The sequence below is a fragment of the Eubalaena glacialis genome, chromosome 19, assembly GCF_028564815.1.
Source record: "Eubalaena glacialis isolate mEubGla1 chromosome 19, mEubGla1.1.hap2.+ XY, whole genome shotgun sequence".
Classification (NCBI taxonomy): Eukaryota; Metazoa; Chordata; class Mammalia; order Artiodactyla; family Balaenidae; genus Eubalaena; species Eubalaena glacialis.
The window spans coordinates 13,463,190-13,484,122 of record NC_083734.1 but is presented as its reverse complement, the minus strand read 5'-3'; the positions used below and the strand labels follow the sequence as shown (position 1 = coordinate 13,484,122).

General features: G+C 47.8%; 1 non-coding gene across 1 annotated transcript; it reads left to right on the top strand.

Moving 5' to 3' along the window:
- Positions 1 to 353: 353 nt before the first annotated feature.
- TRNAA-UGC (transfer RNA alanine (anticodon UGC)) lies at positions 354 to 426 on the top strand. Its single transcript has one exon. It is a non-coding gene; the product is annotated as a tRNA-Ala (tRNA).
- The last annotated feature ends 20,507 nt before the right edge of the window (positions 427 to 20,933 follow it).

The window sequence follows — 20,933 nt, the reverse complement described above, 5'->3', positions numbered from 1 at the left end:
TCTTGGTGTTTCTTTTCTCTTTGGGATTGAAAATATTTATTGAGTCAACATATATCCTTGCGCTGTTCTGAACACTCAGATACCCACATTTTGTTAAAATTCTTTAAGTATGAATTCTTGTTTCAAGGAGAAAGTTAAACTTATGTTTATCATTCTTATAGCCAGGGCAGGTATATTAGATAAGACAGGCATGGAAATAAATGAATTAATATATTCTTTACTTTTTTTTAGTCATTATTCCTCTTCACTACCTGACTCTGAGGCCTGGGGTAGGAGGGAGAGCAGGAACTCAAGAAGTCTTTCTCAGACATGGATGCACAGGTAATAATATTTATAATAATCATCAGCGGAATTCCCTGGCAGTCCAGTGGTTAGGACTCTGCACTTGCACTGCAGGGGGCCCAGGTTCGATCCCTGGTCGGGGAACTGAGATCCCAAAAGCTGTGCAGCCAAGTTAAAAAAAACAAAGAAAAAAAAATCAGTGCACAGGTAATAATACCTATAAAATAACAATAAATGGCTGGCACTGCTCTTAGCATTTTATGTATATTAACTCATTTATTTATTTACTTATTATTATTTTTTTGGCTGCGCGGTTTGCGGGATCTTAATTCCCTGACCAGGGATTGAATCCGGGCCCTCTGCAGTGACAGCACCCAGTCCTAACCACTGAACCACCAGGGAACTTTCTAACTCATTTATCTTTACAACAACCCTGCATTGAAGGTCCTATTAGTATATCCACTCCATAGATGAGGAAGCAGAGGCTCAGAGAGGTTAAGTAGTTTGCCCAACACATACAACTACAGTGCCTGGCAACTAGGATCTCTCCACTGGGTGCTCACGGTGGCATTCAAGGCCCTTCACAATCTAAACACAGTGCACATTTGCAGTCTGAACTCCTCTTTCAGATTCTACCACTTGCTGCTAGCCGTGGACATCCCCTCACTATCCCCCACCCTATCTCTGCCTCCTGAAACCTGGCCCATCCTTCAAGGCCCTGATCAGATGCTACCTTTCCCATGAAGCCTTCCCTGGCCCACCATGCTGGGAAGACTCTCTCCTGCCTTTGTGTTCCCCAGGCATTCTGCCTTGTATCATATTATGTTGTGTGTGTGTGCACGCCCCCCGTGTGTGTGTGTGCAAACCTGGCTCTAAGCCATAAGCTTCCTGAGGGCAGGGCCTCACCAGGCCAAGTCAGTACACGTATTAAAAAATAATTACTCCCCCCCTCCAACCTCCCCAAGTCCTTGGCTCTCCTGGGGACTTGCGTTGGGAACAAAAAGTCAGTCCTTGACAAATGTCTGGGACTCTCTGCCAGGTGGGGTCACTTGGCCAGTTGCGGAGCCACAGTTCTCTGGTGGTCTTGTGGTCTTCTCCACTCTGGGGCCCCTCATCCCCCAATACCTCTAGGCTATGGCTCCCCTCTCTACTGAAGATCCCAGGAGCCCCGACCTCGGTGGAGGTGAAGATCCAGGGACACGGGGAGTGGGATGTATGGGGAAACTGGAGCCCCCGCCCCCTTCAGTCTTAATGTTCTGCCCTGATTATGCCTCGAATATGACTCCCAGAGAAGGCAGGGGGGGATGTGGAGACGAAGGAGGACGGCGAAGAGAGAGGTACCTAGGGAGGACAGGGGAACGCAGGCAGAAGGAAAGATACGCGTGGTGGGAGGTGGCAGGAGGTGGCGGTGGCTCGACCTCGGGCCGCTCAGGACTCTTCGCCAGGGCCAGGAAGGGCCCGAGTCTCGGCGGCGGAGGACAACTTCTGCCAGCAGCCCGCGGGTTCTGTCCGTCTCCCGCGCTGCGGTGCGCAGCCCCGCGCCAGCCCCCCCGGGGGAGCTGGAGCCCGGGTCGTGCGGTTCCCCACCCGGGGCCACCCGGGCGCCCACCCCCACGCCCACCGGCCTCCTCACCTTCGGGACCTGAGGGAGCGACGGGCCAGCGGAGCCCTGAGTCCGGGCCGGGCTGGGTGGGGGGAGGCGCTGTTCTTCCCCGCGCTAGCTGCGCCCGGGGTTCCGCAGCACCCGCCCGGGCTGTGGCGCCATCAGCTACTGCGAGGCTGCGGGGCGGTCGGGCCGGGGCTCCGGGGGGCTCCCGGGCGCCGAGGGGGGTCCGGGGCGGGCTCCAGGCGTAAACACCCAGCAACGTGACCGGAACTGGCGAACGAGCAGTAGGGGGGAAGGGGGGGGCGGGAGAGATAAGGGGGGAGGGGAGGGACCTGGGACTGGCGAGGAGGGGACGTGGGCGGGGCGGGGGGAGGGGAGGCTGGCTGAGCGCGGTCGGGGGAGGGGGAATCCCTGGAGTCCCGGGAGCCCCGGGAGCCAGGCCTAAGGACCCCGGCGGGCTGCCGAACTCGCGGAGCCGGCTTTGCCTGGAAGCTGGAAGGGACACCCGGGGAAGCCGCCGGCCACTTGCAGAGCAAGGGCGCGGCGGGCGTATCAGCACCGCGGACAGCGCCCAGGCCCGCAGGCCGCGATCCGCTCCTCCCCTCTGCCCACCCCCTGGCGTAGAAACCAGAGACAGTGCCCCCCACTGGCCCAGGGAAGGGTTGGGGTTGGGGGGGGGGTGGTGAGCTGCCCAGGGGTCAGAAAATCTACCCTGTGCCTCAGATCTGTCACTAGCTGTGTGACCTTGGGTGAGTCACATCACCTCTCTGGGCGGCAGTTAATAAGACATCCCCTTTCCCTCTATTTGAGGGGCCCAAAAGCCAAGAGAAGATCCTTTTAAAACCCTAACTAAAGTCCAGAACATTGGGGTTGATCCGTTTTCACTGTACAGGGGAGGCTTCTGGACCGGACTGCTTGGCTTCTAATTCTGGGTCTACCAATACCTTCCTCCTTCTCGGACCCCAGTCTCCTCATCTGTAAAATGGGGTAATGATGATCTACACGGCTCATAAGGTCTTTGGGTTGTTGTGAGGTTTAAATGAAATAATACATGTAACGTACAAACAACAGTGCTGAGTGCTCAGTAGGCATTCTTGCTGATGATGGCAAGGGACCAGGTGGCACTGAGTGAGTGGCAGCTGGTTCAGAGTTCCCTCTGGGTGAGTCATTTCCATCCCTGCCTTCAGGGACTGGAGGAAGGGGCTGAGGGGCTTCAGACTAAAGGGCTGGTCTGGCTTTTCCCACTCTGTTGCCAGCCGAATACTTCCTTCCCTACCCTCCTAGGCCAAATATCCAGAGAAATCTTCTACCTTTGTCTCCAGAACTGGGAGACCTTTGCATGAGGGCCTCGGGGAAGGTTCCAACGAGTCATCAAAGGTCATCCTGCCTTTTCTCTATGGATCCCTTTGCTCCCTGTCCTTCCTAGTCAACTTTCAAACCTTAACTGGACTTGAGCGTCAATGGATAAAAGCTTTAGCTGCTCTTGGCAGATTCTCAAAAAATTGAAATTACTCTCTTAGTTGGCTTGACAGGCAGTGGGGTTTGAAGGCATCTCAAATCCCGCCCTGTGCTAACTCTAGCTTCTAGCTGTGCTGAAGGTAGCTCCTCTTCACCCCATCTCCCCTGAGGAAACCCCTGGGAGAGGAGCAGAAAGGCCAGCCCAGTCCTGCTGCTTCGTCCCTTGCTGTCCCCCCTGGGGCAGCATTCCTGGGCCATGTATTGTGTGTGTGTCTCCAGCAGGGCTATGGGTCTGATAAACCATTGATTTACCAGTTCTGGTGAACCAACCCCTCAATTTCATGAGATATTGGTAAGAAGGATGAAAGGTATGTTTTGTATCCCCAGAAGACATGTGGTATGAAGGACCTGAAAACCTGGGCTCTGGTCTGAGCTCTGTTACTTACTAATTAGGTAATTCTGGGGAAGCCTTAACCTCTCTGAGCTCCAGTTCCTCCTTAAAATAGTAAAAAAGGAAAAGCAACATCTACTCTGCCAACAGGATCATTGTGGGGTTGTCATGAGGTGAGAGTGAAAGGGTTTTGTAAAGTGCATGCAGATGTAATTGTTATAACTAGGACCCAAATGTTTTTCTCCTTGATCAGTATCAAGACGGATCCTGGAGGGACTTCCCTGGTGGCACAGTGGTTAAGAATCCGCCTGCCAATGCAGGGGACACGGGTTCGAGCCCCGGTCCGGGAAGATCCCACATGCTGCGGAGCAACTAAGCCCGTGCGCCACAACTACCGAGCCTGTGCTCTAGAGCCCGTGAGCCACAGCTACTAAGCCTGTGTGCCACAACCACCGAAGCCCGCATGCCTAGAGCCCGTGCTCCACAACAAGAGAAGCCACCACAATGAGAAGCCCGCACACCGCAACGAAGAGTAGCCACCGCTCGCCACAACTAGAGAAAGCCCGCGCACAGCAACAACGAAGACCCAATACAGCCAAGAAAAAAAAAAAAAAAAGAATCCGCCTTCCAGTGCAGGGGACGCGGGTTCGATACCTGGTCGGGGAACTAAGACCCCACGTGTCGCGGGGCAACTAAGCCTGCGCACCGCAACTACTGAGCCCGTGCACCACAACAAAAAATCCCGTATGCCGCAACTAAGACCCGACACAAACAAACAAACAAACAACAACAACAAAAAAAGATGGATCCTGGGACTCTGGCTTTTCACCAGCGAAAGCAAACAGCTCCAGATGCCTGTCTGATGGGTGGCCCTGCCTGGTCATGGGGGGCTCCAGCCTTGCCACAAGAAGTGCTTCTGACAGAGTCCTGCACTGGGCCAAGCTCCCAGCTAGGCCTCTAGGGATGTCCGTGGGACACTTGCAGGAAAAAATTCCACATGTGAGACAACAAAAGATGTGCACAAAAGCATCCAAGGAATAACTGAAAATGATGAACCAGCAGAGCTAGGGCTTAAGCTTTTGGGCAAGGAGACTTTGAGGTGCCTCCTTGGAGGAGGTTAACAATCAGTCAACACACAGAGTACAGTAATATTGAGCAAAGCTGACTGCATCGTCCTATACCTGACATTATGGGGAGACCCAGAGACATATTATGACATGGAGATTATGATATTGCAGATGATGATGTTGATAATAACACTTATTAAGCATGTTCTATATGCCAAGCCATCTACTAAATACTTTAAAAAAATCATATTTCTATTTTCAAAATTAAACTTGTAACCAAGTCAAAGAAAACTAAATTGTATAAAAAGTGTACATCAGGACTCAGAAGTAACATTATTTTGAGCTGAGCACTTTACCCACATAATCTAATTGAAACTTCAGAGAAATCCTACTGGAAAGGTTTATTCCCATTTGTAGGTGGAGAAAATGAGGCTCAAGAGAGGTTAAGTTTGATACCACCCAGCTTGTAAGCAGCAGAGCCATGATTCAAACTCCAGCCTGATCAAGGCCAGAGGTGGGGGACTTCCCTAGTGACGCAGTGGTTAAGACTCTCTGCTCCCAATGCAGAGGGCTGGGGTTCGATCCCTGGTCAGGGAACTAGATCTCACATGCATGCCGCAACTAAGAGTTTGCATGCCACAACTAAGGAGCCCGCGTGCTGCAACTAAGACCCGGCGCAACCAAATAAATAAATAAATAAATAAATAAATAAATAAATAAAATTAGTGGGCTTAAAAAAAAAAAAAAAAAAGCCAGAGGTGGGCTTTATCAGGCCCCTCAGAGAGGAGGTGACTCCAGCGGTGGCAGAAGGCACCCACAGTGATAACAGCTCTGCATTGGTCGGTGTCCTGGCAGGGAACAGACAGCACATTTAAAATGAATCATTTGAAGAGAGTTAAGGGACTATCTACAACGTTGTGGGGCAGAGTTTAAGAACAAAGGATAGGCAGAGATGTTACCATCCCTAGGCCTGGAGGGACAAGAGAAGGCAGTTATGAGAATTCAGAGAAGATGGGTATGGGGAGAGGGCTACCTGGCAGGAGTTGTGGCTTTCCTTAAAATGAAGCATCTGACCCACAGGGACCTGGGAGGGAGCTGAGGAATAAATATCCCAACCTCACTCTCCTTTTGCCTCCCCATCTCCTGCTGGCGCCTCCTCCAGCCACTCCCAATCAGAAGCCAGAAGTTAAGGGAGTCCATTGACACTGCTTGCATAGGTTGACTTCCTGGGACACAAGCAGAGTAGAGAAAGGTGTGGAAAGGTTCTGGAGGAAGGAGATATCTGGCACAACCTTCCTCAACTTGGGCCCCATTTGCTGTTCTCTGCCAGGCCGCTGCCCACTGAGTGCTCCAGCAATGGTGGACACCAAGATGCTCTAAACAGGGGGGCAGGTGACAGTGTTACAGGGATACCCTCTTTTCTTCAAAGACTCTGGCCATCTGTCCTGACCCCAAAAGACCACCCAATCTGGGTCCCTTGGGATGCTGTGGCTAGAGGGATTGGGAGCTCTGGGACTGGAGACCCAACCAGAAGTTACTGTGGATAAGCCTTTTAGTCAGCTTACCTTAAGAATGAAAGATCAAACTAGGGCAAGGCTGCACTCTGCTCAGGGGTGAAATGGCTGACTTGGATAAAATGGTCCCTAAAATCTCAGCTCTGACTTTTGGAGTTTTAGATCATTCCTCAACCACTAGCATGGCAACAGGAATGAGCTGTGTGTGTGTGTGTGTGTGTGTGTGTGTGTGTGTGTGTGTACTAGGCCACAATTCAGCCTCAGACACATTCCCTCTGCCTCAGCCCTGCCCACATCCTCCTCCTTCTAGGGCAGAGAGCTCAGACGCTCACCCGACAGACTTCATTGAAGGGATCCTGAGGGGTTCCACTGCCTGTGCCTGAAGTTCTTCCATTTCAGACCACTTTCCATGATCTTGGGCAGCTAGCTCCCCAATTCTTTCATGATCTGGTGTAACTGTGGCCATTTTTTCCCTTAATTTTCCCCTAACTTTGTATTAGCTTTGCCACACGTAATTTTGCCTTAAACGTACCACCTCCTTTAGCCAATTCTTTTAAATATTGTGTTTTATTACAGAAGCATTAGAATTATACTTCAGAAAGGTTGGGAAATGCAGTAACAAAAATCTACCTGTAATCCTACTGCCCTAGTACAACTAGTATTATTTTTGTGTATTATCTTCTAGTTTGTTCGTATGAATGATGATTTACATAGTCATCTTCATGGCCTATCTGTTTTTTTTTTTTTTTTTTTTTTTTTGGCCATGCCGCGCAATTTGTGGGATCTTAGTTCTCTGACCAGGGATTGAACCCAGGCCACAGCAGTGAAAGCCCAGAGTCCTAACCACTGGGCTACCAGGGAACTCCCTGGCATATCTGATTTTTTTACCCATGTTATATCACAACTTTTTTCCCCCATGTTTCTGTGGAGTCTTCACAATGCTTGCAGCCTCTTGAAGATAATTGGCTATTTGTAGCTGGCTGTTGTCTTTTATTTGTTTGAAATACATTATCATTTTTGAATAATTTAAAACATTTTTAAAGAAGATAAAGAGCTCGTAATCTCACCACCCAGATAGTACAGAATTATATACAGACTACGCAGACAATTCTTAAAAATACTTAAAAAAAAAAGACATGCTGATACTTGTAAAAGTAAAAACTTCCTCATCCTCCAACTTCAACTTCTCTGCCCAAAGTTTTCCACCATTAACAAATTCTGTGTATACGTACACACACACGCTTTTTTTTTCATTTTTAAGGTACTGACATCATATAGCACCACACCCTGTTCTGTATTGTGTTTTTTTTTTCCACTTGTATGTTGGAAATCTCCTAAAAATCATTAAATGGTTTCATTCACCAATCGATGCCTATGTATCAAAATTAAAATTTTTTTCCCATATTATTCATTGTAGAAAACTTAGGAATTTTTGATAAGATATAAAAACAAAATTGCCCACTTATACCTTCCGGTCATAACAAATCCTAACATTCGGCATTAAAAAATTTTATTATATAAAATCTTAATTATGTATAATTTAAACATCTTATTTTGTACTCTGCTTTTTGGCTTAGCAATATAGCATGAACATTTTTCTCCTGCTGCAGAGTGTTATTCCACTGTATTGATAAACTACAATGTACTCTATCCATTTTCATAGTTTGATAATTAGATTGTTTCTATTTTTTAATGTTAAAAACAGCCATGTGGCGAATATCTTGGTAGCTTAATCATTTGAAAAGTGACTTTTATTGTCTTTTTTCTTATTGCACATAATGTTTATTTAGAAAAATTAGAATATATGGATAAGAAAAACTATAAAATAAAAATCACTATAACTTCACCTACCCAGAGATAAATCACTTTTTACATATGTTCCTATAGTTCTTCCAGATTTTTCTACAAATATCTCTTGGCAACAAGAGAAACCACGGCATGAGAAACCCACGCACCGCAATGAAGAGTAGCCCCCGCTCACCGCAAGTAGAGAAAGCCCGCGTGCAGCAACAAAGACCCAACACAGCCAAAAATAAATAAATAAATATATTTTGAAAAAGTGTTCTATTATCTATTTATATTTCTTCTGTGAATTGTTTGTTCACGTTCTTTGCCCATTTCTCTATTGGAGCATTTATCATTTCTTATTTCTTTATACTAAAAACTTTCAACATTTAAATTTTTTATTGTAGTAAAATGTGCATAACATAGAATTTGCTATTGTAACTATTTTTAAGTGTACAATTTAATGGCATTAAATACATTCACATTGTTGTGCAGCCATCGCCACTATCCATTTCTAGAATTCTTTTCATCTTGCAAAGCTGAAATGCTGTGTCCATTAAACAGTAACTGCCTACTCTTCCCTCCCCACCCACAGAACCTTGGCAACCATGATTCTATTTTCTGTCTCTATAAATATAACTACTCTAGGAACCTCATATAAGTGAAATCATACAGTATTGTTCTTTTGTGACTTGCTTATTTCACTTAGCATAATATCTTCAAGGTTCATCCATGTTGTAGCACGTGTCAGAATTTCCTTCCTTTTTAAGTCTCAATAATATTCCATCATATGTGTAGACCACATTTTGCTTATCCATTAATCCATCCATGGATACTTGGGTTGCTTCTACTCCTTTGCTATTGTGAATACCACTGCTATGAATATGGATGTTCAAATACAGGCATATATTTTTTAAACCAGTTTGACATTTGCCTTTTAATTTTGCTTATTGTGCTTTTGTGATGTGCTAAGTTTAAATATTTTTATTTTAGTCAAATCCATTAATCTCTTCCTGTATGGCTTCTGCCATTGATGCCAAGCTTAAAACAATCCATCCCCATTTTAATATCACAATACTTACCTATGTATTTTTTTTACTCCTTTATACATATATTTATACACTTACATTTATAGTTCATCTGAAATATATCTTGTGATGTGAAATAGAGGCCTTGCTTTTTTTTTCCCCCTGTAAATGGCTAATTGTCGCATCACCATATCCATCACTAATTTGAAATACATATATTACACATACACACATGTGGGGATGTTTTCAGACCTTCTATTCTGTTTCCTTGGTTTCCTTGTTAATTATGTTGGGGAAGCTTAAAGAAAGGATACTCAGAGGCAATTGCTAGCCTCATGCTAGACACTTTATTTAAAGGTCAAAGGCGAGCTGCCAACCTATCTTGTCTGTATCTCTTTCTCTGTTTTCTTTTACACGATGCCTCTGTACTGGTTAAGTTCTTCATTCCCTGTTGCTTCCTGTCAGTTCTTTAGCTGAGACCTAGTGGAAAGCTCAGATGAGGATTCTCAGGATTTATGTAATCTTGATTTTTGTTGCACCCTGGGGAAGGTGCCTATGGATATAGCGACACATGTCAGTAGCATTTGGACTCCGCTGGAAACTCTTCCAGTGCTCCTGAGCATGGGTCCACCATCCCTAAGGGGAAGATAAGCTCCCAGGGGCTCTACACCGGGAGCCAGATTTTCTCCTCTCTGCAGAAGTTTCCCTCCTGCAAAGCATGTGTATTGTCCTGATATGAGAGGCAGGTGAATTGCACTGTGCAATGTACAGACAATCTCTGTGTTTATAAACATTTCTAAAACTCAGCTCCTTCAAACCAGGCTCCCAGGACGCTGTGGGCCATGTTGGTCTCTGCTCAACTCACACTAACGTTCTGGGGTGAAAGTAATTTGAAGGCCTGGGTGGAGCTGATCCTAGGGTCAGGCAGCGTGCTGGACCAAAGCCATACTGTTTTAATTACTGTTACCTTAAAATAGCTCAATAATCTGTAAGATGCATCTGTAAAGCATTTATAGTAGTTTAATTATTTTTATGCATAACTGTCTGGGTAGATGGAACAGGTGTCCTAAGGAAGTAAGGCACAGCGGAATTAAGTGAATCCTCTCGAGTCACTCAGCAAGTCAGGTTTCCGTCACAGCCGAATTTGGAGAACCTGACTCCTCGCCCCGTGCTCCACAGAAAGCCCGCTCTGCTGCGCCGCTGGGCAGGCGGGGCGTGGGTGAAGGCAGCAACGCGGACAGGCTGCGGTCTCGCCGCCGCGGCAAGGAGCGCGGTGACCCAGCCCCGGCCGGCTCCAGGGGCGGGGCCGGCGGCCGCCCGGGGGGTGGGGGATGCGCGCTGCCGGCCGCACCGCCTGGGCCCCGGCCGAGTCGCCTCGCGCCTGCCCCGCCCGCCGGACCCGCGCCGCGGAGCGCGCCCTCGGCACTGGCCTGCGGCAGCCGGAGCCGCCTCCACCGTGCGGCCCGCGGCGGAGAGGGAGTTGGCGCCGGCCGGGAGGCATGGCGGGTCGCCGGGCGCCGGGGGAGAAGCGCTGGCAGCTGGTGCGCTGGTGAGTGAGCACCGGGGGGCGCGGGGCCTGGTGCGGGCGCGAACCCGCGCTCCCCGCGTGCTGAGGCTGGGCCGGGCGCGGGAAGGAGCGGGGGCGCTGGCCCGAAGTTTCTTCTCGAGCGGAGGCAGCGGGGCCGGGTTTAACGAGAGGCGCTGCGCTACCTGGTCATCCCCATCCGGCGTCTCCGAGCTTGGTCTTTGCGGTTCTCTAGAGCGAGCGTCGCCGGGACCCTGGACCCTGTTCCTGACGTCAGGCTTTGGAGGGACCCCGGTCCTCCTCACAGACGCGTTGCGGGGTTTCCTCCCCGCGCCGTAGCTCTCTTTGTGCAGTGGGGCTCCCCCTCCTACCCTCATTCCTTCTGCCGCTCGGGGTCGGGCCACGCACTGTGCCCCGCCCAAGAGGGCACAACCTACAGTTCTCATCTCTCCTGTTCAAGGAGGTGCTTCAGTTCACCTACACGCGGACCGGTGGTTGTGGGCACTTGGGGGCTAGGGTGTTTGAGAAGGGGGGCCTAGGAAGGGAGGGAAGAGGTCCCCGTGTAGGTGGGTGGTTGCCTCTACCCTCACCGAGTCCTGCCCAGGCTGGGAAATCAGAGCCTGCTGGTGTCAGGTCTCGAGATTGCAGGCCAAGAGGGTTTCAGACGCATCGCAAAGGGGTTGGGCGCATGTCCCCGTTGTCCGAATGTTCAGGGCTGGGTTGGGCTCATGTCCCCGTTGTCCAAATGTTCAGGGCCGTTTCAGCCAGGGGCCTGACCTCTGCTTGGCGGAACTTAGAATGCAGGGCAGCCTGCTCAGCCTACTCCTGCCCTGGAAGGACTCCAAGAATGTCTGGCTGGGACCCCTCCCCATCGCAAATCATCCCACCCAAACCAGGGCCAGGAGCATCTTTGAAGTAGCATTCCGGAACACTTCTCACCAGGTACATTCTGTAGCCTGAATACAAAGAACAACAATAATATTGTTAATAATAGCAACCTGGCTTCCAGAGCACTTCCTACTGGCTTTACCATAATCACGCATTGATTCAGTTTCTCTTCACAGTGATAGTCAGGGGAAGGCATTAGCACCCCCCTCTTTCAGATGAGGAAACTGAGGCTCAAGAAGGAAAGTGGTTAATCAATGTCACCCAGCAAGCAAGTGACAGAGTCAGGGTTTGAACTCAGGGCTTCCCCAGGGGCTTAACTCCTCCTCTATTTTGCTTCGTATTTCCTGAACACAGGGCCTGGCTGCCCATCCGAGTTCACAAAAAAATCTCAACATGTCAGAGCAGGAGAGGGGTCAATGGGTCAGCCTGCTCAGCCCATCCCGCCTTTCAAGGGTTCCAGGAATCAAAGTCCAAATAATCAAAATTATTATTTAGCAGTGGAGCTACTCTTCAGATGAAACCTCAGTACATAAATCAGATAAAAGTAGAGTTAATCTGTTTGAAGATCTGGTGGGGAGTGGGCAGTTACTTAGTGCCCTCTCCCTGGAAAGGAGGCACCACCCTAGGACCCCAGAACTTCCCAGATCACTTTGTGCAGTTTGATTCCTTCCCTCACTTCATGGAGGAGGAAACAGGAAGAGTTTTAAAGAGGCAGAGCTTGGATTCCTGCTCTGACTCTGCCCTGATGCCTGTCTGGGTTGGATCTTGGGCTGAACCTGATGAAGCATAAATCATTATTAGTACCCTAATTAGGTTTTTAAAAAAATTTTTATTTATTTGTTTTTTATTATTTATTTTATTTATTTATTTTGGCTGGACCGGGTCTTAGTCACGGCACGCGGGATCTTCATGGCATGTGGGATCTTTCTTTTTTTTTTAGTCATGGCAGGTGGACTTCTTAGCTGTGGCATGCATGCAGGATCTAGTTTCCCGACCAGGGATCGAACCTGGGCCCCCTGCATTGGGAGTGCAGAGTCTTACCCATTGGACCACCAGGGAAGTCACTAGAACCCTAATATAGGTTTTAGGTCACCTTTCACTCCTGGGTAAAAAAGCCCATTGCTCTGAGAAGGTCCTGAACACGTGACTTGAGTGATCAGACAGCCTGGCAGGGAGCACTCTTTTATTTTTTAAAAATAAATTTATTTATTTATTTATTTATTTTTGGCTGCGTTGGGTCCTCCGTTGCTGCGCGTAGGCCTTCTTTAATTGCGGTGGGCAGGGGCTACTCTTCCTTGTGGTGCGCAGGCTTCTTATTGCAGTGGCTTCTCTTGTTGTGGAGCACGGGTTCTAGGCGAGCGGGCTTCAGTAGTCATGGCGCGCGGGCTTCAGTAGTCGTGGCACGCAGGCTCAGTAGTTGTGGCGCACAGGCTTAGTTGCTCCGTGGCATGTGGGATCTTCCTAGACCAGGGTTCAAACCCGTGTCCCCTGCATTGGCAGGCAGATTCTTAACCACTGCGCCGCCAGGGAAGCCCTGGCAGGGAGCACTCTTGAAGGCAAGACACCTTCTGAACTCCATGGCACACTCCCAACATGATCAGCCTTGGCCCCTGCTTCCAGGATTTCAGATTGAGTCAGTTTTCTCAATTCAAATTGGCTTAAGAGAAAAAGGGAATTTACTGGTTTATGTAACTGAAAACACCAAGAACTCTCCATGTTTCAGGCAAAACTGGATTCAAGTGCTCAAATAATGTCACCAAATAATGCCCTACTCTCTCTGTCCTTTCTCTTTCCTCTGTTCCCTTTTTATTCCCTTGTGGAAGTGAGGTGGCTCTCAGGAGCTGCAGGCAACCCTCCAGACGACTAACCCTCCTGGAAAGACAGCTTCCCTTTCTCAGCTTTCTAGCAGAAGTTTCAGAATGTCATCCCATTGGCCTGTTTTGGGTCACATGGCCATCCTTCAGCCAATCACCATGGCAAGGGGGATGGATTGCTCATATTGGCCAGGCTGGGTCATGCGCTTATCCTGGGAACTGGGGGCTGGGGTTAGCTCCACCCAAATAACAAAATTTTGAGTGGGAGAGAGGGTGGTGAATACTCATTGGGCAACAAATATGTCTGATGTCTACTTACTCTTTTAGAGCAGCTCTTGCTTTGGAGGCTCCTCCTCCAAACGCTCCATAAAGTACCAAAAACTAAATTAGAATTTGGTTGTGTTCTTTAGCTCAAGTTATTAGATATGTATGACTTTTTAGCTTCTGATTATTTCTGAGGGCCTGTTGCCCAGTTTCTGATGGTGGGGCTTCAGATCTGGGAGAAGGAACTGACAGAGGCTAGAGGCTAAGGCTGTGTGAGTACTTGAAAAACATTGCAAAGTGCTCTGGCAACATTCTTTTTACTGACTGTAAAGTATTCCATTCTAAGTTGAACCATAATTTCTTTGTCTAGCCTCTACTGATGACCTTTTAGGGAATATTTTTGTATTATAAACATCACTGTAGTGAACTTATACCCATGCAAACATGTGCAAAAATAATGGTTGGCTATATTCCCCAAAGTGAAATTGCAGAGTGAAAGCACATGCACATTGTGAAAGATACTGCCAACTTGATCACCAAAGAAATTGTACTATTTTATATTATCTCCAGTGATGTGTAAGTTGCCACAATTTTGCTCACACTGACAATTAACAAACTTTTAAATCTTGGCCCATGTCACTGGTGAAAAATGGTCTCTCATTGTTGTTTTAATTTTTATTTCTTATATAAGTTGATTTTTTTATGTTTATTGGTCATTTGTGTTTCTATTTTTGTAAACTCCTTATTTGTTTCCTTTGTCCTATTTTCCCTGTTGATTTGCTCATTTTATATATATATATTTTTTCATATTAATCTGCAAAAGCTGTTTATCATGGAGATGTCTTTTTTATTTCTTAGTAAATTTTATATTTTAGAACAGTTTTATTTTTTTTAAGATTTTTTTTTTTATGTGGACCATTTTAAAAGTCTTTATTGAATTTGTTACAGTGTTGCTTCTGTTTTTTTTTTATGTTTTGGTTTTTTGGCCATGAGGCATATGGGATCTTAGCTCCCTGACCAGGGATCGAACCCACACCCCCTGCATTGGAAGTCGAAGTCTTAACCACTGGACTGCCAGGGAAGTCCCTAGAACAGTTTTAGATTTACAGAAAAATTGAGAAGATAGTACAAAGAGTTCCCGTATACCCCACACCCAGTTTCCCATATTATTAGCTTCTTACATTAGTATGGTACATTTGTTACAATAATGAACCAATGTTGATATATTATTTTGACCAAGTTCCATAGGTTATTTAGATTTCTTATGTCCTTTTTCTGTTATAGGGTCCCATCCAGATACCACATTGCATTTAGTAGTTAACGTAATTCCTCTTCTCGGCTGTGACAGTTTCCTTGTTTTTGATGACTTTGAAAGTTTTAAGGAGTACTGGTCATATTTTGTAGAATGTGCCTCAATTGGGATTTGTCTGATGTTTTTCTCATTATTAGATTGGGGTTATGAGTTTTGGGGGAAAAAGACCACGAGGATAGAGTGCCATTTTCATGCATCATATCAAGGATACATACTATCAACATAGCTTATCAATGTTGATGTTGACTTTGATCACCTGGCTGAGGTAGTATTTGTCAGTCTTCTCCACTGTAAAGTTGCTCCCCTCCCCCTTTCTATAGTGCATACTCTTTGGAAGGAAGTTACTCTGTGAAGCCCATGTCTAAGTAGAGTGGAGTTATGGTTCACCTCTTTGAGGGCAGAGTGTTTACATATATTGTTTGGAATTCTTCTGCACCTGAGATTTGTCTCTTTCCTCCCCATTTATTTAGTTATTCAATCATTTATTTATATCAGTATGCACTATTAGATATTTGTTTATTTTAACAACAGCTTTATTGGAAATCATGTGCCACACAACTTACCCAAAGTGTAAAATTCAGTGAGAATATATTCACAGGGTTGTGCAACTATCACCATAGTCAATTTTAGAACATTTTCATCATCCCCCAAAGAAATCCCATAACCTTCAGCAGTCCCTCTCCTCCATTTCCTCCCACCCCACCCTCCCCCAGCCTTAAGCAACCGCTAGTCTCCTTTCTCTCTCTATGGATTTGTCTATTCTGGACATCATTTCATATAAATGGAATCCTACAGTATGTGGTCCTTTGTGACTGGCTTCTTTCACTTAGCAAAATGTTTTCAAGGTTCAGGTTTCAATGCCTGCCTGACCTTCCCCAGTGTTCAACTGAAAAAATAAGTGTAACCTGTAAAGTGCCTGACCCTTCTGTCTTTGGGTGATGGGTTGCATCCTCCTGGAGGTGTCGCCCACCTCCACAACTGGGGGACTCTTACTATGAGCAGCTTCTACCCCCCCCACCTTTTCTCATTCCTTTCAAAATGTCCCTGACTATGCCCAGGTCTTGATGCCTACTTTTCCAGGGATAATCTGAGAAGCTGGTTCTTGCTAAAGTTTTTTTTTTAATTTTTAAAAATTTTGGCTGCATTGGGTCTTCGTTGCTGTGCGCGGGCTTTCTCTAGTTGCGGCGAGCGGGGGCTACTCTTCGTTGCGGTGCGTGGGCTTCTCATTGCGGTGGCTTCTCCTGTTGCAGAGCACGGGCTCTAGTCACAAGGGCTTCAGTAGTTGTGGTTCACGGGCTGTAGAGCACAGGCTCAGCAGTTGTGGTGCACAGGCTTAGTTGCTCCGCGGCATGTGGGATCTTCCCGGACCAGGGCTCGAACCCGTGTCCCATGCATTGCCAGGCGGATTCTTAACCACTGTGCCACCAGGGAAGCCCCTTGCTAAAGTTTTAATGGCTGCTTGTGCCTTACAAGGTTGACCCTTTGCAGTATTTAATCTCCTTCTGTGTACTGTTCAATAGAATTTCAGGTACAGAACAGATTAATAGGGAAGATATTTGGGGATGGATGGTGTTCTGTTTTTCCTATATTTAATGAAGTGCAGTGCAGCAAATACACTCACTAAGTTAACAAATTGGATTCATTAATGGAGATCATCTGTGTCAGAGCATTCTGTGGAAGAAACCGCCCAAGAACGTAGTGAGTTGATCACTGTGGCTGTTGTGATTTTTATGGAAACTGGCTCAGTCGAACAGGGTGCTGGGTGAGGGTGTGGCAGGGATTTCAGAGATGATCAGACACAGTCTTAGCACTCTAGCAGGGAGACAGACAGGCACATAAATAACTCACGCGGGCAGAGAGCAACGTTGTGATCAAGGATAAGCACAGCATCCCTGGAACCTTGGAGCAACTTTGGATGCTGGCTGGGGGCGTGGGGACAGATTTTTAGAGGCAGTGTGGTTTGAGCAGTTGGGGTGGGGTAGGGCAAGACGCACATGGAGGGAGGGCGGCTGAGATCTGAGCACAGCCTGAACAAAGGCTCCGAGGTAAGAAAAGGCAGGGCATCTTTGGAGAAGGACAAACAGATGGGGAATGCAGGGGTCTGTATGCGTGAATGTGGGCGGGGGTGGGGGAAGGCATGTAACGGTGGGAAAGGCTGGCGGGGAGCAAAGTGGGGAAGAATTAGACCTCTCAGGTGAGCCGTTTGGAGGACAGTTGATACGTGGTGGGAAACCACGAACCTTTTTGGGCTGGGGAGGAGCTGACAAGATCTGTGTTGGGAAGTGGGGGCTGGTATGGAGGAGGAAAGGATGTGTGTGTGCACGGAGGGGACTGGATGCCAGGGGCTGAAGGTGCAAAGAAGGCCTGCCTCTGTTGCTTCCTGCGTGTGTGACCTTGGACAAGTTCACTTCTGTCCCCTGAGCCTCTTCTTCCTCATCTCTAAAATGGGTTCCACCGGTTCTGAGGGGTTTGATATGAAGCTTGGAGGAGAGAGTGCAGGGAGTGGGTTTGTCTGTCGTTGGTGAAGCGGGTAAAGCCAGTGACTGGTGAGGACTGATGAGGATGGTGGGGAGGAAAGGAGATAATGATGACCACGTGACAGAAGCTTCCCTGGCATTATCTCATTTAATCATCTTAACAACCCTTCAGAGTGGGTGTTATTAGTACTCCCATTTTACAGATGAGGATTCAGGGACTCACAGTGGAAAAATCACTCACCTGAAGCTGGGAAGTAGAATCCAGGTCAGGGTGCCTGCAAAGAGTGGAGGACAGTCCCTTCCACCTGCCTTGGGGAGATGGGAGTCGGGGAGAGGAGGGGTGGCTATGGCAAGGAGGGGGAGCGCATATTGAGGAGCCCAAGGATGGGGAAAGGCATAGAAACTCATCATCAGAATAGGATGGGATTAATCAGGGCAGGCTTCCTGGAGGAGCCAAGTTTTGAGCGAGGTTTTATAGGACAGGAGTCATCTTGGGGCAGGAAGCAGGTCATGGAGGAAGGTCATGTCCCAAACTGAAGTCATAAAGTCATGATCTTCCCTCCCAAACTTGTCCTTGTCCAGCTTGAATGGCACTGCAGCCAGATGCCCGCACAAACCAGGAACTCAGCAACAACTTTGTTGCCTGTCTCCCCTTCACCCATGTCCAACCCATCCCCCGGACCAGTGGACACTACCTCCTTTGCTCACTTGAGTCCTCCCATTTCTCTCCATCTCCAGCACTATCCCCTGTACAAACCAGCACTGTCCCACTTGGACCCCTGCAAGAACATCTAACCTGGCTATCTTGCTCTTTTCCACCAGGATGATCTTACTGAAATGCCCATCAGATCATATCGAAGAGAGTGAAGGGAGACAGGCGGGGACCAGATGCTTTGGTTTGGGAGACCATAGGAGCAATGAAAGCCCTCTGCCCTCCAGCAACGTGCATTCTGGGAAATCTCCTCCCCCAGCAAATAGCCTGTGCCCCATCGGGCAATATCAGAGCACCTGCACAATTTTTTCTTTTCATAGCACTTTATGCAGTTTGTAATTTCATACACACGGACACACACACACACAATTAAACGTTTGGAATAATAGGTAATACCTCTCCTGTATAAAAAGACACACTGTTAAAAAGTCACTCCCCCATCCCCGCCATTCCCCCAGCTCTCCCTTACCCCCACCCAGGTAACTACTTTTATTAGCTTTTGTGTCTCCAGAATTTCTACATATGAAGATAAGCAAATAGGAATTCCTACTTTATTCTTTCCCCCTTTTTAAACATAAAGTACACATACTGCCCTTTCTGCACTTGATTTTTATTCTCTTAACAACATATCCTGGGGCTTCCCTGGTAGCACAGTGGTTAAGAATCCTCCTGCCAATGCAGGGGACACGGCATGTGGGATCTTCCCAGACCAGGGCTCGAACCCATGTCCCCTGCATTGGCAGGCGGATTCTTAACCACTGCGCCACCAGGGAAGTCCCTAAAACACTTTTTATGTCTGCACACTGTTTTACTGTATGGATGCACCGTAATTTATTTAACCAACCCCCTGCTGATGGGTGCTTGGGCCATTCCCTGTCTTTTGTCATTATAAACAGTGCCACGGATTACCTTGTCCAACATGCTAGAATCTGTAGATAAATTCTCTGAAGGGGGATCGCTGGATCACAGAGGAATTACATGTATAATTTAGACGGATGTTGTCAGGCTATCCAGCAGAGGGCTTGTACCAATTGACAATCCCACTGGCAATGTATGAGAGGGCCTGTTTAAAATGATATATTGTTCATGTGATTATTTGATGGCTTCTCTCCCCACAAAACTGTAAACTCCAGGATGGCAGGGATTATGTATCTTTTGCTCATTGTCGTGGGCACTCAATAAATACTGAATTAATGGACAGATTTATGATTCTACCAGGAATGGGTGGCCAGGGTGGGTGAGATCCTTTCGTGTTCACCTTGCCCAGTCCAGCTTCCCCGATCCTTGCTCTGGGCTGATTGTCGATCCAGAGGGTGGCTGGGACCCTGTGAGTGACCCTTGAGGTTCTGGAAGATCTAATCCTGACATCTGACTCATGACCCCCACTCCAGAGCAGACTTTCTCCTGCTGTGAACTCAAGAAATCCAATGTCTCAGTCTTATAAAAGGCTTGGAGAATGGACCCTTGTCTGATGCTTGAATCCCCTGCCCAGCATCTGCTTACATACCTCTGGTGACAGGGATCTCACTCCTTCCAAGTGACTCCTTTCAACTTGAGACAACTAACTTTTTAAAAATAAATTTATTTATTTTGTTTATTTATTTTTGGTTGCATTGGGTCTTCATTGCTGTGCGTGGGCTTTCTCTAGTTGCGGCGAGCGGGGGCTACTCTTTGTTGCGGTGTGCGGGCTTCTAATCGCGGTGGCTTCTCTTGTTGCGGAGCATGGACTCTAGGCGCATGGGCTTCAGTAGTTGTGGTGCATGGGCTTAGTTGCTCCCTGGCATGTGGGATCTTCCTGGATCAGGGATCGAACCCGTGTCTCCTGGCTTGGCAGGCAGATTCTTAACCACTGCGCCACCAGGGAAGTCCCAGACAACTAACTTGTAAAAAGTTTTTCCATCTATTGAGTTGAAACCTGCTCCCTGTAGCTGCCTCTTCTTCAGGGAATTTTAACTGCGGCTCTCTGGAAACAGGGCTTTCTGGCAGACGAACAGGGGGTATATTTGGGGACAGGTACCTCTCATCTATCATTTTCTAGCAAGTAGGGCCAACTCCCAAAGGATCCCTGCAGAGCCCTGCCTGCCCACCTCCTCACTCTCTCCTGTCTTGCCTGCAGGTATGTGCAGGAAGGGCGGTTCCGAATTGAGGAGAGGACACTGACAGCCTTCCAGTGGCTCTACAGCCCCCAGCAGCATCGCATCCTCAGCCGTGCTGACCTTGAGTCTCCCTCCAGGTAAGGGGACCCACTGCCCTTACTCTCATCCTTCGTCCAGGCCCCTCCAGTTGGTACTTATTATGCAGCCAGCCCCACACTGGTCCATAAACTCCCAGTGGGGAACCACGGCCCTCAGTGGCAGAGAGGGCTTCCAGGGTCTTTGAAAGAGTCTGTCAGCCGGGGTGCTTGTCCAGCCTAGAATGCACTGAGTGATTTGAGGCAAGTCATTGCCTTTGCTTTCTCCTCCGTAAAATGGGTATGATCATATTTTCCCTGCCTTCTATCAGGAAGATCATGAATCTCAAGTGAAATGATGTCTGGAGATCATCAGCTGGTTCCTCTTATTTTATATTTTTGGCCGCACCGCGCGGCATGTGGGAATCTTAGTTCCTGGAACAGGGATAGAACCTGTGGCCCCTGCAGTGGAAGCGCAGAGTCTTAACCACTGGACTGCTAGGGAAGTCCCGCTGGTTCCTCTTTAAGAGGGAGAGCGGCTGGCATGTTTGCTGGGCAGTCCCTGCTTTGACCTGGGTAGAGCCAGCCCTTCCTTTCTTGTCGCTCTCCTCCGCCATGCCAGAGAACCCAGCTGGGATCC